The 16,767-nt window shown below is 38.1% G+C and overlaps 1 protein-coding gene and 2 long non-coding RNA genes across 3 annotated transcripts in view; 2 read left to right on the top strand and 1 right to left on the bottom strand.

Moving 5' to 3' along the window:
• Positions 1-16,767, bottom strand: part of LOC115445250 (atrial natriuretic peptide receptor 2) — a 104,592-nt gene that overhangs the window by 47,057 nt on the left and 40,768 nt on the right. The window lies entirely within an intron of this gene.
• Positions 5,598-8,194, top strand: LOC119189315. Its single transcript, XR_005112333.1, has 2 exons — positions 5,598-5,876; positions 7,559-8,194. It is a non-coding gene; the product is annotated as an uncharacterized LOC119189315 (long non-coding RNA).
• On the top strand, positions 11,825-15,727 carry LOC119189314. The gene is made up of 2 exons (XR_005112332.1): positions 11,825-12,100; positions 15,097-15,727. It is a non-coding gene; the product is annotated as an uncharacterized LOC119189314 (long non-coding RNA).

Raw genomic sequence — 16,767 nt, 5'->3', positions numbered from 1 at the left:
AGAAACACCATCTAACAGCCTGCATTACAAAGTATTTTTTGATATTCTACTACGCTCGCCATCCTGATACTTGAGATGTTATGTCTTATTTTGTCCAGTAGTTGCACTGGCTACAATATTCTTCAAACGGAAACACAACAGTGACTACGCACTGTTGCTTGGCGGTAAAAAAAGACATTGCAGTGGTACCTACCCAGGTGGACTCTCACATATGAGAGGCCTACCTCCAGTAAGTATGGCGATTGATTCGCCCCCTATCATACATGAAACGTAACACATGGGGTGAAAAGGGTGCCCTGGTTGCACTTCTGCCTACTCCCACAGGTACAAGACAAAACATTCGGTAACATTTCACAATAAACCAATGAACTGTATTATATTTTATGAATCATTTTTTTTGATCACTTTACCGACGTCGGTTAAATCATAATGAATAAATGAGTCAATTTGAGGAATAACTTTAGTTATCCTCATGGCTAGCTATAAAAGATCAAACGATTTTATAACAAAGTCAGTAGAAGCTGTCAATTGAAGTGTTCAGACTGCGGTCCTTTCGTGCCATGAAGCTACAGGCAGTGGCGGTACTTTCATAGAAGCCCAAAAGCCTGGCTTGCCTGAAATTATTTACTTAAGTACACAAAACCGAATATGGAACAATAACCTTAATTTTATAAAACGATATAAAACATTCCCGCGCTATGTCTCGCTGCACTGCAACGGTTCGCATCGAGCGCACCTACAAACACACTACTGCACCTAACACACACTATCACACCCACACCGTATCAGTATACACACATTTTGTTCATAATACCAAACACGCACACAAAATATATTCATCACTCTCACTCTCGTTGGGTTTTACGAGGGTTTTTGCATCAATATTTCCTTCTCTCTCACACTCATGGAAAGCATATGACTAAAATTCTACCACATAATATGTATAGCTGTAATAGGTTTCTATATCAATCAGTACTGAAAAATAACCCAGGCTTTTGCCTGCATAGATATTGTATAAAATTCGAGGTTGCCAAGTTAAACTTACATTTATCATAGTAGCATTTGTTCTGCGTAATATTCCTTCCTTCTGGTGATTTTAGTATTAATTTAATTATAATTGCATTATTATAATTATTGTAATGTATTTGCACTATAGCTTTACGTATCAAAAATATTTCTATCACATTTTGAGCAGTAATTTTATATATTTTTTTTTCGGAACTGGCAACATCAGTTATTTGTTTTGATTGAGCCGGTGATACATTATTAAGTATTTGTGTTTATTAAGTTTATTTTCGATATTTTAAACATTTAAATACAAAGTAAATTAGTGAAATGATTTTCTGTGATGGTTTAAAGTGTGTGAAAAGTTTTTATCGGCAAGAATAGGTAAATTTGTGAGGTTATGGTGGACAACAACAACTTCATACTAGCTGGCGAGTGGCGCGAATTGTACGCCTGACTTCAAGAAACTATAAGGTATTTACAACGGCAAAACTAATTGTCGTTTTCGATGCTCCCATACGAATAATCATTAAATTGTATTTGTTGTTGTTGCGCATTTTCTCGAACGAGGCAAGTGTTTGGAATACATCTGGTTGAAAATAATGATACCTACCTAAGATGTTTTTGTAAAACGTCATTGATACCTACAATTTAATCGGTGCTATCAACAGAATATATTCTAAATCACATTCAGTTTTATTTTAAATGCATTTTATTTTATAATTTTGGTAAACAGCGAATTTTAACTAGATTATCTCGTCAATTGAGTAGGTACAGTATGTGACGAAATTTTAAAACAAATCGTGCGCGTCGACACCAGAGTAATAGTAGTGTTTCTACTTTTTATGACATTAGTTGATAATTTATACAGTTTATTTGTTATTACACCACATGAAATTTCTTTAGAATTCACGATGGGTCAAAGCCATCTTTAGATTAAAGTGCCTAATATATTATAAGTTATCTCAGTGGCATAGTTGTATTGCGTGCGCAGCACGACTACCACTCTCCGAGACAGGCAAACTTATATTCAATACCTATTTTATTTTCTAACGCACATTTTATATGAACCGAAGACGCGATCTTTTTTTTTGCTGCTTTGGCTTGCCCATACCCAAAGCAGTAGGCACGCCACTGGCTCCAGGTGTTGTGTGTGTGCGCGCTGCTCTGCGCTGTGGCGTGTCGCAGTCTGGATGAGGGGTGGCAGGAACACATCCCGACTGCACAGCTTGATGACGGTGTTGTCAAAAGCCGAGCGAAAAGAGCTTATATTATCTTGGATTCTATTCATTGTCCTGACGAAAAAGCATATATTTCGAGCCAAGTGCGATTCGGACTCACGCACCGAGGGTTCCGTACAAACGTGTTAGTAAATAAAAGTTCACTCATCGCGACGATCGAGTCATAGTTATGATATTTTTATTGCAAAATGAATTCCATAACATTACAATATAGAAAGCTGGAGGAGCATAAATTAAGGACATAGGTCAAGAAATGTAAAGTTTTCGGAATTTTTTCTTTATATCTGCTACAAAACCTTGCTACATGCCAAGTTTCAAGATTCTAGGTCGACTGGAAGTACCCTTTGGGTTTTGATTCCCTTGCGAGCAGTTACGAGTTTGAAAATATGCGACTTAACTTGCTGTTTCTTTTGATTGCGTTGACATAGAAGTTTGATTGTTTCACAGCTTCAAGGGACAGAAGATCTGAGTATTTGATATAAATTTCAGCTTAATACCTTCACGCGTTCCTAGGAAAAAGGGTCTTGACAGACGGACCGACGGATGGACAAACGGACGGAGGGACAACAAAGTGATCCTATAAGGGTTCCGTTTTTCCTTTTGTGGTATGGAACCCTAAAAAATATAGAAAAGTCGAGGCACGGACGTGACGCTGGGCGCCGCAAGAGATGACGGTTTTCAGCTGTACGATTTTGACACGATTACATGTCTTCTTCCGAAGATGAAGATGTGTCAGCACTGGTGTATCTAGCTTATACACAGAGAGTTATTATAGAATATATATATAATTATAGAAAACAGGATAATTTTCAATAAAACTACAAAATTTAAAGTTGAATACATAATCGACCCGCATTTTCAGCTTTCCGCAGGCTTCCCAAACCTAAACACAATAGTATTATATCTATTAAATACTTAAGGAATTTCCTTACTTATACTCATCGGTACATTCAATATAAACGCAAATATCTAGCACATCGAAATGTTTTCTTTATACTGCCACGGCAAACTGACCCCACTGCACACGATGGTAAGTGAGTGGGGTTCAATAGAATGTCGACTGACGAGAGATGGGTACCCTTCGACATTCGATACAATTATCCCGGCCTGTTGGTACGCGATGTACACAGGCTGATCCTGGAACGCAATACACTTATGGCACAGGCTGATCCTGGAACGCAATACACTTACATGGCACAGGCTGATCCTGGAACGCAATACACATACATGGCACAGGCTGATCCTGGAACGCGATACATTTACATGGCACAGGCTGATCCTGGAACGCAATACACTTACATGGCACTAGCTGATCCTGGAACGCGATACATTTACATGGCACAGGCTGATCCTGGAACGCAATACACTTACATGACACAGGCTGATCCTGGAACGCAATACACTTACATGGCACAGGCTGATCCTGGAACGCGATACATTTACATGGCACAGGCTGATCCTGGAACGCAATACACTTACATGGCACAGGCTGGTCCTGGAACGCAATACACTTACATGACACAGGCTGATCCTGGAACGCAATACACTTACATGGCACAGGCTGATCATGGAACGCAATACACTTACGTGGCACAGGCTGATCATGGAACGCAATACACTTACATGGCACAGGCTGATCATGGAACGCAATACACTTACATGGCACAGGCTGGTCCTGGAACGCAATACACTTACATGACACAGGCTGATCCTGGAACGCAATACACTTACATGGCACAGGCTGATCCTGGAACGCGATACATTTACATGGCACAGGCTGATCCTGGAACGCAATACACTTACATGGCACAGGCTGATCCTGGAACGCAATACACTTACATGGCACAGGCTGATCCTGGAACGCAATACACTTACATGGCACAGGCTGATCCTGGAACGCAATACACTTACATGGCACAGGCTGATCCTGGAACGCGATACACTTACATGGCACAGGCTGATCCTGGAACGCAATACACTTACATGGCACAGGCTGATCCTGGAACGCGATACACTTACATGGCACAGGCTGATCCTGGAACGCAATACACTTACATGGCACAGGCTGATCCTGGAACGCGATACACTTACATGGCACAGGCTAGTCCTGGAACGCAATACACTTACATGGCACAGGCTGGTCCTGGAACGCAATACACTTACATGGCACAGGCTGATCATGGAACGCAATACACTTATGTGGCACAGGCTGATCATGGAACGCAATACACTTACATGGCACAGGCTGATCATGGAACGCAATACACTTACATGGCACAGGCTGGTCCTGGAACGCAATACACTTACATGACACAGGCTGATCCTGGAACGCAATACACTTACATGGCACAGGCTGATCCTGGAACGCGATACATTTACATGGCACAGGCTGATCCTGGAACGCAATACACTTTACATGGCACAGGCTGGTCCTGGAACGCAATACACTTACATGGCACAGGCTGATCCTAGAACGCAATACACTTACATGGTACAGGCTGATCCTGGAACGCAATACACTTACATGGCACAGGCTGATCCTGGAACGCAATACACTTACATGGCACAGGCTGATCATGGAACGCAATACACGTACGTGGCACAGGCTGATCATGGAACGCAATACACTTACATGGCACAGGCTGATCATGGAACGCAATACACTTACATGGGCCACTATAGCGGGTTTTACATCGGACGTCGATGGAATTAGATATTGAGATACATAGTTCGAGACTCTGAAAAGGACATGGGTTTGATATAATAAAATAAAAAACATTAAATACATCAGTCACTACGCGGACTTTAACATCGCCGAGCAAGTTCGTCGGTGATCTAACAAATTTCAAATAATTCCTCATAGCTCGCGACAACTCGAACGTGTGACAGCAAACCGAGCCACGAGCCGCCATATTGTTTATAAAATCGAGTCGGTATAATAAATAAATTTTCTTAAATAATTACTGTGGGAGTTTTAAGAGTATCTCTTGACATAATTCTTCTTATTAAATTCATAAAAAAGAACTATTTTTTGGTTAACTATTCCTTTACCTAGACTCCCATTTACATCTGATTTTATGTTTTTCATAACATATGAAATATGAATTGGTAGGTATTTCTAATAACTCAAGAACGGTGTACAACGTTGGGCTGAATAAATACGCGTTACTTTAAACCGCGAGTTTGAAGCTCGTAATTGCCCTCTGGGTGATTTTCCGCAACGTAGGCAAAATAAATTCTAAGCACGAGGCTACACTTTAAAATACCTCCAAAAGTGGTATTTTCTGTACCACGTGACAATGACTTATAAAGGTTATACTCATCTCTGCGCAGTATATAAGACAAAACCTTTACGACTATATCAGTAGTGTTTTAACTTCCAAAGGCAATTGAAGTGTTTAGAGTGTATTGCCAGCGTGTCATGAAGCTACAAGTGTTGTGTTTGTGCGCGCTGCTCTGCGCTGTGGCGTGTCGCAGTCTGGACGAGGGGAGGCAGGGACACATCCTCACCCAGCAGCCTGATGACGGTGTCGTCAAAAGGAGAGCGAAAATAGCTTTTACTCTCATAGATTCTGTTCATTGTCCTGGCGGAAATATATTTATTTCTGGATATTGTATAGACTGTGCCGAGTGAGTATGCGACTATTTTATCTGATATTCATAAAATATCCTGTAAGCCTCTCTTTGTTCATGCGTGCGAGGTTTGCCTCTCTGTGAAGTCACTTCTCTACCCTCTGCACTTAAATTTTTTCTTCACGTATTATAATAGATTTCACACATCAAATAATTTTGGAATACGATTTACTTACGTTGACTTCTACGGCAGCTTTTATATCAAAGGAAGTCATCATACCAGTCAAGTGTTAAAATAAGGACCACCATATTCTTAGAATATTTTACCCATAAAAAAATTTAGTGTCATTGCGATACACAAATAGGCATATTCCGGGTTTAACGTGACTAAGAAAAGTATAAGTAATTTCTAACATTTTTTTGTTGTTGTATCGTACCAGTCTCATAAAAGCAAGATAATTTTACAATCATCAAATTAGTTTAAAATAATCAGACGAAGTTAGAACGAGGAGCGGATGTCGAGTGAGCTGGACTCACTGCGCTACCTCAACGCGCATATCCTTATACTAGCTTTTGCCCGCGGCTCCGCCCGCGTTATAAAGTTTTTCAGGCTAAAGTTTTCCGTTATAAAAGTAGTAGTTTCCCGGGAGCCTATGTTCTTCCCAGGGTCTCAAACTGTCTCCATACCAAATTTCATCTTAATATGTTGGGTAGTTTTTGAGTTTAACACGTTCAGGCAGACAGATGCAGCGGGGGACTTTGTTTTTATAATATATTTTTTAGAACTTTTTAAGAGGAACAATCCCGTCATACATCATTGTTGCATAACTTTAACCGTTTACGCAGCGCACACAACGGAAGCTCTCAAAACTAATAATTTTTCCCCGTTTTTGCAACATGTTTCATTACTGCTCCACTCCTATTGGTCATAGCGTGATGATATATAGCCTATAGCACTCCAGGAACAAAGGGCTATCCAACACAAAAAGATTTTTTCAGTTCAAACCGGTAGTTCTTGAGATTAGCCATTACTGCTCCGCTCCTATTGGTCATAGCGTGATGATATATAGCCTATAGCGCTCCACAAATAAAGGGCTATCCAACACAAAACGAATTTTTCAGTTGAAACTGGTAGTTCTTGAGATTAAACATTACTGCTCCGCTCCTATTGGTCATAGCGTGATGATATATAACTTTGAGCACTCCACAAACAAAGGACTATTCAACACAAAAAGAATTTTTCAGTTCGAATCGGTAGTTTCTGAGATTAGCCATTACTGCTCCGCTCCTATTGGGTATAGCGTGATGATATATAGCCTATAGCACTCCATGAACAAAGGGCTATCCAACACAAAAAGAATTTTCAGTTTGGACCGGTAGTTCCTGAGATTAGCGCGTTCAAACAAACAAACAAACTCTTCAGCTTTATATAATAGTGTAGATAAGGTTCACAAAACACTTCATTTACAGTTAGTACCGTTAGAATTTAGGGCGATGCTCTAGCAATGCGTACTGCCCAAGCACAGAGCTTAGACTTAAAATTATTTAGACAGAAAATAATCAAGTATTACAGAGATGGAAACAGGCACTTAAAAGCTATATATATTTAGCACTGTATACAGCACCGAGCTGCATCTACGACGCTGATTGCGATTTAGACACGTCGTCAGCGTTTAAAACTTAAACATTAAACAAACCCTTGAGACACGATTTACAAGGTATTACTTTATTCTGCTCAGGTACGAAGAGGTGACGGGAGAAAAATGTCCGACTCAATCCTAACCGAGATCCGCGATGACGACGTCATCCTGGCCTCCAGGTGGACCCGACGAGGAGTTTTGACAACCTAACAAATGATTTCCATAATTGACTTTTGACAAAAATATTTCTTGTTCTCAAATCTTGCAAATGCTGTATATTTTTTTGGTCAATATAACATAACATTGGACATTACCATTGTTCTAAATATTAAATATGTTGAGGGCAAGAAGCCTGTTGATTGTTGATTTATCCCGAAAGGTAAATAAAGGAAGAACCATGAATTGTCTTTTCTAATTTTTAGAGTGAAAAATTTATATTTCATTTTTGCAACATTAATAAAAACAAACAGAGGACATTGTAATAGTAAGCCAGCGTTATGTTACAAATAATTTTGTAGCACTGAAATAATTGTCAATTAATGTTTTATTTCTTTTAAAATATAAGCATCACTTAATTAGGGGTACCCTATCTGTTACTAACAATTTATTATAAACACTTATTATTATATTTATTTACATTTTGAACCAAAACATGTTTATCTGTGCGAAATAAACGTATTCCATAATTAATATTTTGTACTAAAATATTTGCAATAAATATATGAAAAAATCCAATTATATATTTTTCTCTATTTAACTATTTTATACACGTGTACAAATACAAATTATAGTACCTATTATAACAATCGACATATCCATCGTGAGAGTGTATGTGGATCTGTTGTAACTGATCACACTAACCGTTATTCAATAAACGAACCCGATCGCTTTTTTCAATCTATCTCAAAATTTAACCAATCAGAACAATGTATTTTGTGACATGCGCACAAATGAGTTACTGGATTCGGATTTGGATTGGTTGGATTGAAGATTGAGATAAAGGTTGATTATTGAAAGCGGCTGTTAATTGCACCCTAGTTGGGTGTTGAACCGACTGCCGAGACGAATGTCCGCAAGTTCAAATCCGAAGAGCACACATCTCTGACTTTATTAATTAACTAGCTTTTGCCCGCGGCTCCGCCCGCGTTATAAAGTTTTTCAGGCTAAAGTTTTCCGTTATAAATGTAGTAGTTTCCCGGGAGCCTATGTTCTTCCCAGGGTCTCAAACTGTCTCCATACCAAATTTCATCTTAATACGTTGGGTAGTTTTGAGTTTAACACGTTCAGACAGACAGATACAGCGGGGGACTTTGTTTTATAATATATTTTTTAGAACTTTTAAAGTGGAACAATCCCGTCATACATCATTGTTGCATAACTTTAACCGTTTACGCAGCGCAGGCAACGGAAGCTCTCAAAACTTATAAGTTTCCCTGTTTTTGCAACATGTTTCATTACTGCTCCGCTCATATTGGTCATAGCGTGATGATATATAGCCTATAGCACTCCAGGAACAAAGGGCTATCCAACACAAAAAGATTTTTTCAGTTAAAGCTGGTAGTTCCTGAGATTAGCCATTACTGCTCCGCTCCTATTGGTCATAGCGTGATGATATATAGCTTATAGCGGTCCACAAATAAAGGGCTATCCAACACAGAACGAATTTTTCAATTGAAACCGGTAGTTCCTGAGATTAGCCATGCCTGCTCCGCTCCTATTGGGTATAGCGTGATGATATATAGCCTATAGCACTCCACGAACAAAGGGCTATCCAACGCAAAAAGAATGTTTCGGTTTGGATCGGTAGTTCCTGAGATTAGCGCGTTCAAACAAACAAACAAACTCTTCAGCTTTATATAATAGTATAGAGTATAGATGTATATATTCGTTGTAAATTATCGCTTGCTTTAACGGTTAAGGAAAACATCGTGAGGAAACATACCTAAGAACTTCTCTATTGGTATTTTAAGGGTGTGTGCAGTCTACCAATCCGCACTAACCAGCGTGGTGGACTAAGGCCTAATCCCTCTTAGTAGTAGAGGAGGCTCGTGACCAGCAGTGGAACAGCATATAATATAGGGCTGATATCATTATCATGAGTTTAAAATAACTTTACTCTAACTTTAATAAAAATAAGAAGTTGTAGTTTACTATTTTTCTAAGCAATAAACTATTAATCATATAGGTAGTTAAAAGACGGATTCTAAAGCAAACAAATTATCCGTAAATTCATTTCTATCGATAGAGGGCGTTACTTATCCGTTTCACATTGGATATAGCGTAGTAGAAACGAACCTTACGTAAATTGAAACAACTCTATGTGCACCCATAACTGCAACATGACGTCAAATTTAGCACCAGGGGAACGCTCTAGTATTCTGCCTCCAAATTATGGAGAACACGATTAACTTTCATAACCGCTACATCTCAGAAATGTTCATTGTGATAGCAGAAAAAGCGTTAAAAGAATTATTTTTCTAGATAATTGCTTAATGTATAGTTTTTTAACGATTTTATGATACAATTTAACTTCGACCTTGAACTATTTTTTTTCGCACACAGGTTCTATGGCGACTTATGATTTTGTTTACGTTGGTGCTCCCAACATTTGTACCATTTTTCAGTATCATGCGATTTTTTGTAAGTTTGAATGTCTATTTTGATCGGACTAGTGACCAGTGAAATTTCTTTACTGGTCGAAAAAATAACATTTTGTATTATAGGTATATTAGACTGCCACAGTGTTCCAGTGGCGGCCTTAGAAGGGAGCGGGGGGAGTGCGCTCGGGCATGTACCCATTTTCAATTAAACTACAAAATTTAACGTTAAATACATAATCGTCCCGCATTTTCAGCTTCCCGCAGGCTTCCCAAACCTAAACACAATATCTATTAAATATTTAAGGAATTTCCTTACTTATACTCATCGGTACATTCAATATAAACGCAAATATCTAGCACATCGAAATGTTTTCTTTATACTGCCACGGCAAACTGACCCCTCTACACCTGATGGTAAGTGAGTGGGGTTCAATAGAATGTCGACTGACGAGAGATGGGTACCCTTCAACATTCGATACAATTATCCCGGCCTGTTGGTACGCGATGTACACAGGCTGATCCTGGAACGCAATACACTTATGGCACAGGCTGATCCTGGAACGCAATATACTTACATGGCACAGGCTGATCCTGGAACGCAATACACTTACATGGCACAGGCTGATCCTGGAACGCAATACACTTACATGGCACAGGCTGATCCTGAAACGCAATACACTTACATGGCACAGGCTGGTCCTGGAACGCAATACACTTACATGGCACAGGCTGATCCTGGAACGCAATACACTTACATGGCACAGGCTGGTCCTGGAACGCAATACACTTACATGACACAGGCTGATCCTGGAACGCAATACACTTACATGGCACAGGCTGGTCCTGGAACGCAATACACTTACATGGCACAGGCTGGTCCTGGAACGAAATACACTTACATGGCACAGGCATCCTGGAACGCAATACACTTACATGGCACAGGCTGATCCTGGAACGCAATACACTTACATGGCACAGGCTGATCCTGGAACGCAATACACTTACTTGGCACAGGCTGATCCTGGAACGCAATACACTAACATGGCACAGGCGGATCCTGGAACGCAATACACTTACATGAGCCACTATAGCGGGTTTTACATCGGATGTCGATGGAATTTGATGTTGAGATACATAGTTCGACACTCTGAAAAGGACATGGGTTTGATATAATAAAATAAAAAAATATTAAATACATCAGTCACTACGCGGACCCTAAAATCGCAGAACAAGTTCGTCGGTGACCTGATTTAAAAAATTTCCTCGTAGCTCGCGTCAGCTCGTACGTGTGACAGCAAACCGAGCCACGAGCCGCCATGTTGTTTAAAAAATCAAGTCGATATAATTAATAAATTTTCGTAAATACTTACTGTGGGATTTCTAAGAGTATCTCTTGACGTAATTCTTCTTATTAAATTCATAGAAAACATAATCGCTTTCTTTTAATTAACCATTCCTTTACCTAGACTCCCGTTTACATCTGATTTTATATTTTTCATAACATATGAAATATGAATTGGTAGGTATTCCTAATAACTCAAGAGCGGTGTACAACATAGAGCAGAATAAATACGCGTTACTTTAAACCGCGAGTTTGAAGCTTGTAATTGCCCTCTGGGTGACTTTCCGCAACGTAGGCAAAATAAATTCTAAGCACGAGACTACACTTTAAAATACCTCCAAAAATGGTATTTTCTGTACCACGTGACAATGACTTATGAAGGTTATACTCATCTCTGCGCAGTATATAAGACAAAACCTTTACGACTACAACAGTAGTGTTATAACTTCCAAAGTCAGTTGAAGTGTTCAGGGTGCAGTTTGATCGTGCCATGAAGCTACAAGTATTGTGTGTGTGCGCGCTGCTCTGCGCTGTGGCGTGTCGCAGTCTGGATGAGGGGAGGCAGGGACTCATCCCGACTACGCAGCTTGGTGACGATGTCGTCAAAAGCAGAGCGAAAAGACAATCTGTTCTCACGGATTCTACTTATTGTCCTGCCGGAAAAACATATATTTTTGAACGTTGTATAGACTGTACCGAGTGAGTATGCGACTGTTTTATCTGATATTCATAAAATATCCTGTAAGCCTGTCTTTGTTCATACATGCGAGGTTTGCCTTACTTACATTTTTTCTTCACATATTATAATAGATCTCAGACATCGAATAATTTTGGAACAAGACTTACTTACGTGGACCTCTACGGCAGGTTTTATAATAACGGAAGTCATCATACCAGTCAAGTGTTAACATAAGGACCGCCACATGCTTAGAATATTTTACCCATAGCAAAAATAATGTGACAATGCGATATACACATAGACATATTCCGGATTTAACCGTGACTAAGAAAAGTATAAGTAAATTTCAAGATTCTTTGGTTGTTGTATCGTAGCAGTCTCATAAAAGCAAGATAATTTTACAATCATCAAATTAGTTTAAAATAATCAGAAGAAGTTAGAACGAGGAGCTGATGTCGAGTCACCTGGACTCACTGCGCAACCTCAACGCGCATATCCTTATATAAAGTTCACAAAACACTATTCATATACAGTTAGTACCGTTAGTATTTAGGACGACGCTAGCAATGCGCACTGCCCAAGCACAGAGCTTAGACTCTGAAAGGGTGCAGAAATGTCTAGAAAATAATCAAGTATTACAGACATGGAAAGAGGCACTTAAGGCGATACCTCAAGGTCCATTTTCATACATTTTGTTTCGCCATTTAAAGGCCGAAATATCCATGATTATTAATTATTTTTACGTTTTTCTTTCAACTGCGAGAACTAATCACTAAGTAGACGTGAATTTAAATTCTTTACTTGCCAATACTTGTTTAGTTACCCAGATTAAAGCCGAAACAAAATGTATGAAAATGGACCTTGAGGTATCGCCTTAAAAGCTATATATATTTAGCAGTAGCGTGCCTACCATGTCGGGTATGGGCAAGCCAAAGCAGTACTTACAAAAAAAAATCGTCTCCGTTTCACATAGAACTAGTGTTAAAAAAAATTGGCCCGTCATGACCTCTAAAAGAAAATAAATTACCTATATCGATTATCAACCAATCTCAGAAAAAATAACAATACGACGACTGTCGAGTGTCGACGCGCAACGTTTTGTTTTGAAATTTCGTCACATATGTACCTACTGTACCTACTTAATTGCTGAAATAATAAGGTTACATGTCGCTGTTTACCGAAATTATTACGTTTATATGTTTTTGTAAATTGGAATATCTCTTACATACAGCGCCGATTAAATAATTATCCTTAACCAGAAGTATCCCAAACACTTGTCTCGTTCGAGAGAAATGTGCAAAGCCAATGATACAACTTAGGTAATGTGTGTTCGTATGGAAGTATCCATCACGCCAATTAGCTAATAAATACCTTATAAGGTTCTTCAACTCAGGAGTACATTTCGCGCCTCTCGCCAGCTTGTTGAATGTTGTTTTTCATCATAACCTAACAAATTTACTTTCTTCTCGACTATCAAACTTAAACACACTTGAAACTATTATAAGGTATCATTTCACTCATCTTCTTTATATTTAAATGTTTGAAATCATTCAAAAACACATAATAAACACAAAAACTTTAAAAAATGTATCGCCGGCTCAATCAAAACAAACAACTAGTGTTGCCAGTTACTAACCGCAAATTATACTCAAAATTTCTACTAAAATTATACGAAAGGTTTAATTAAAATACATTTAATACATAAAAATAATTATTATTATGTAAATAGAATTATGTTAATTCTAAAATCATTAATTATACATGAAAAATAAAAGATTATTCATCCAAATAAGGAATATTATTTAGAATAAATGTTTAATATTAGTAGAAGTGCAAAGACTTGGCAACACTGTTTATAAAGGCTATATTTCTAGTACTGATTGCTATAGAAACTTACTATAGCTATACGTGTGTGGTAGGATTTTATCTGTATTCAATCTATAAGTGTGAAAGAGAAAAAATACCGAGGCAAAAAGCCTCATAGAAGCCCACGAGAGAGAGAGTGATGGAATATATTTTGTGCGCGTGTTTTATATTAAAAACTAGTAAACCCGGCGAACTCTGTTTCGCCACCAGATGGCTTCGTTTTTTGTAACATTTCGTTTGGAGATTAAAAGATGAAGAAAAATTATTTTTTTTTGTTTTATATTGGACCATGCAAATGATATATTTGTCTTTGTATCTGTGATGGCAAACAATCATTTGTTGAAGAATACGGTGTGACTTCTGATCGTGTGATGGTGTAGTGTGTAATACCGGTTTTAAGTTAGTGTTTGAAAGAACGTGCGCATAATAATTGTCACATAAAATTAACTGAGCAGAGTACAATGAGTAGCTGTCAAACAATGTATCACGCACCGGCGCCATCTACTTAAAATGAAACGTACTTATTTTCGTGAAGGATAATCACACACTACGTACTGGCGCCGTTGTAGTACATACTATGTATCAGAGATGGCGCTGTATGTGAAAAATGATTTTCCCTGTTTTCCTGCTTTTCTCTTGAAATTTTTCCTGAATTTTCTTTACTATAAACCTCACGGAACCCGAGACCTTTCCAACGAATGCAAAACCGTGGAAATCGGTTCATGCGTTCTGGAGTTATAGCGTCAGGAAGGAAAACCCGACTTATTTTTATATTATAGATGAAATGCGTGCATACTGATATGGTTTAGATGTGGTATGTGTTAGAATGTATTGGTGTGTGTGTAGGTGCGCTCGAGGTGAATCGGCTCGGTGCAGACACTTAGCGCGGGAATTTTTATCTTTACAGTACCACCCGTAAAATTATGATTATTGTTCCATATTCCGTTTTGTGCAAATAATTTTAGGGCAAGCCAGGCTTTTGAGCTTCTATGGAAGAACCGTCACTGATATGTAGCACTGTATACAGCACCGAACTACATCTACGGCGCTAGTTGCGATTTAGACACGTCGTCAGCACATAAAACTTAAACAAAAGCATTAAGCAAATCCTTGAGACACGATTTATAAGATATTACTTTATTCTGCTCAGGTACGAAGAGGTGACGGGAGAAAAATGTCCGACTCAATCTTAACCGAGATCTGCGACGACGACGTCATCCTGGCGTCCAGGTGGACCCGACGAGGAGTTTTGACAACCTAACAAATGATTTCTATAACTGACTTTTGACAAAAATATTTCTTGTTCTCAAAAATCTTGCAAGTGCTGTATATTTTTTTGGTTAAAGTAACATAAGATTGGACATTATCATTGTTCTTAATATTAAATCTGTTGAGAGCAAGAAGCTAATTGCTGATTTATCGCGAAAGGTAAATAAAGGAAGAACCATGAATTATTGTTTTTTCTAATTTTTAAAGAAAAAAAATTTAATTTCATTCTTGCAACATTAATAAAAATAAATGACATTCTAATAATAAGCCAGCGTTATGTTACAAATAATTTTGTAGCACTGAAATAATTGAAAATAAATGTTTTATTTCTTTTAAAATATAAGCATCACTTCATTAGGGGTACCCTATTTGTTACTAACAATTTATTGTAAACACTTATTATTATATTTATTTCCATTTTGAACCAAAATATGTTTATCTATGCGAAATAAACGTATTCCATAATCAATATTTTGTACTAAAACATTTGCAATAGATATATGAAAAAATCCTAAAATGTTTTTCTTTCTATTTAATTATTTTATCCACATGTACGAATACTAATTATAGTACCTATTATAACAATCGACATATCCATCGTGAGAGTGTATGTGGATCTGTTGTAACTGATCACACTAACCGTTATTCAATAAACGAACCCGATCGCTTTTTTCAATCTATCTCAAAAATGGACCAATCAGAACAAAGTATTTTGTGACATGCGCACAATTTAGTTATTTTGATTGGTTCATTCACAGAATCGGATTGAAGATTGAGATTGGGGTTGATTATTGAAAGCGGCTGTTAATTGCACCCTACTTGGGTGTTGAACGGACTGCCGAGACGAATGTCCGCCAGTTCAAATCCCAAGAGCACACACCTCTGATTTTATAAAATGATGTACGTATTCTTTGTGAATTATCGCTTGCCTTAACGGTTAAGGAAAACATCGTGAGGAAACATACCTAAGAACTTCTCTATTGGTATTTCGAGGGTGAGTGAAGTCTACCAATCCGTACTAGCCAGCGCGGTGGACTGAGGCCTAATCCCTCTTAGTAGTAGAGGAGGCCCGTGACCAGCAGTGGGACAGTATATAACACAGGGCTGATATTATTATCATGAGTTTAAAATTAACTTTACTTTACTAACTTTAATAAAAATAAGAAGTTGTAGTTTACTATTTTTCTAAGCAATAAACTATTAATCATTATATAGGTATTTATAAGACGGATTGTAAAGCAAACAAATTATGCGTAAATTCGTCTCTATATAATTGCTTAATGTATAGTTTTTTTAACGATTTTATGATAAAATTTAACTTCGACCTTGAACCATTTCTTTCGCACACAGGTTCTATGGCGACTTATGATTTTGTTTACGTTGGTGCTCCCAACATTTGTACCATTTTTCGGTATCATGCGATTTTTTTAAGTTTGAATGCCTATTTTGATCGGACTAGTGACCAGTGAAATTTCTTTACTGGTCGAAAAAATAACATTTTGTATTATAGGTATTTTAGCCTACCTCAGTGTTCCAGTGACGACCTTAGAAA

This window comes from Manduca sexta, chromosome 14, assembly GCF_014839805.1.
Source record: "Manduca sexta isolate Smith_Timp_Sample1 chromosome 14, JHU_Msex_v1.0, whole genome shotgun sequence".
Classification (NCBI taxonomy): Eukaryota; Metazoa; Arthropoda; class Insecta; order Lepidoptera; family Sphingidae; genus Manduca; species Manduca sexta.
Note: the sequence above shows the minus strand (reverse complement) of the source record. Positions and strands in the feature narration are given on the sequence as shown.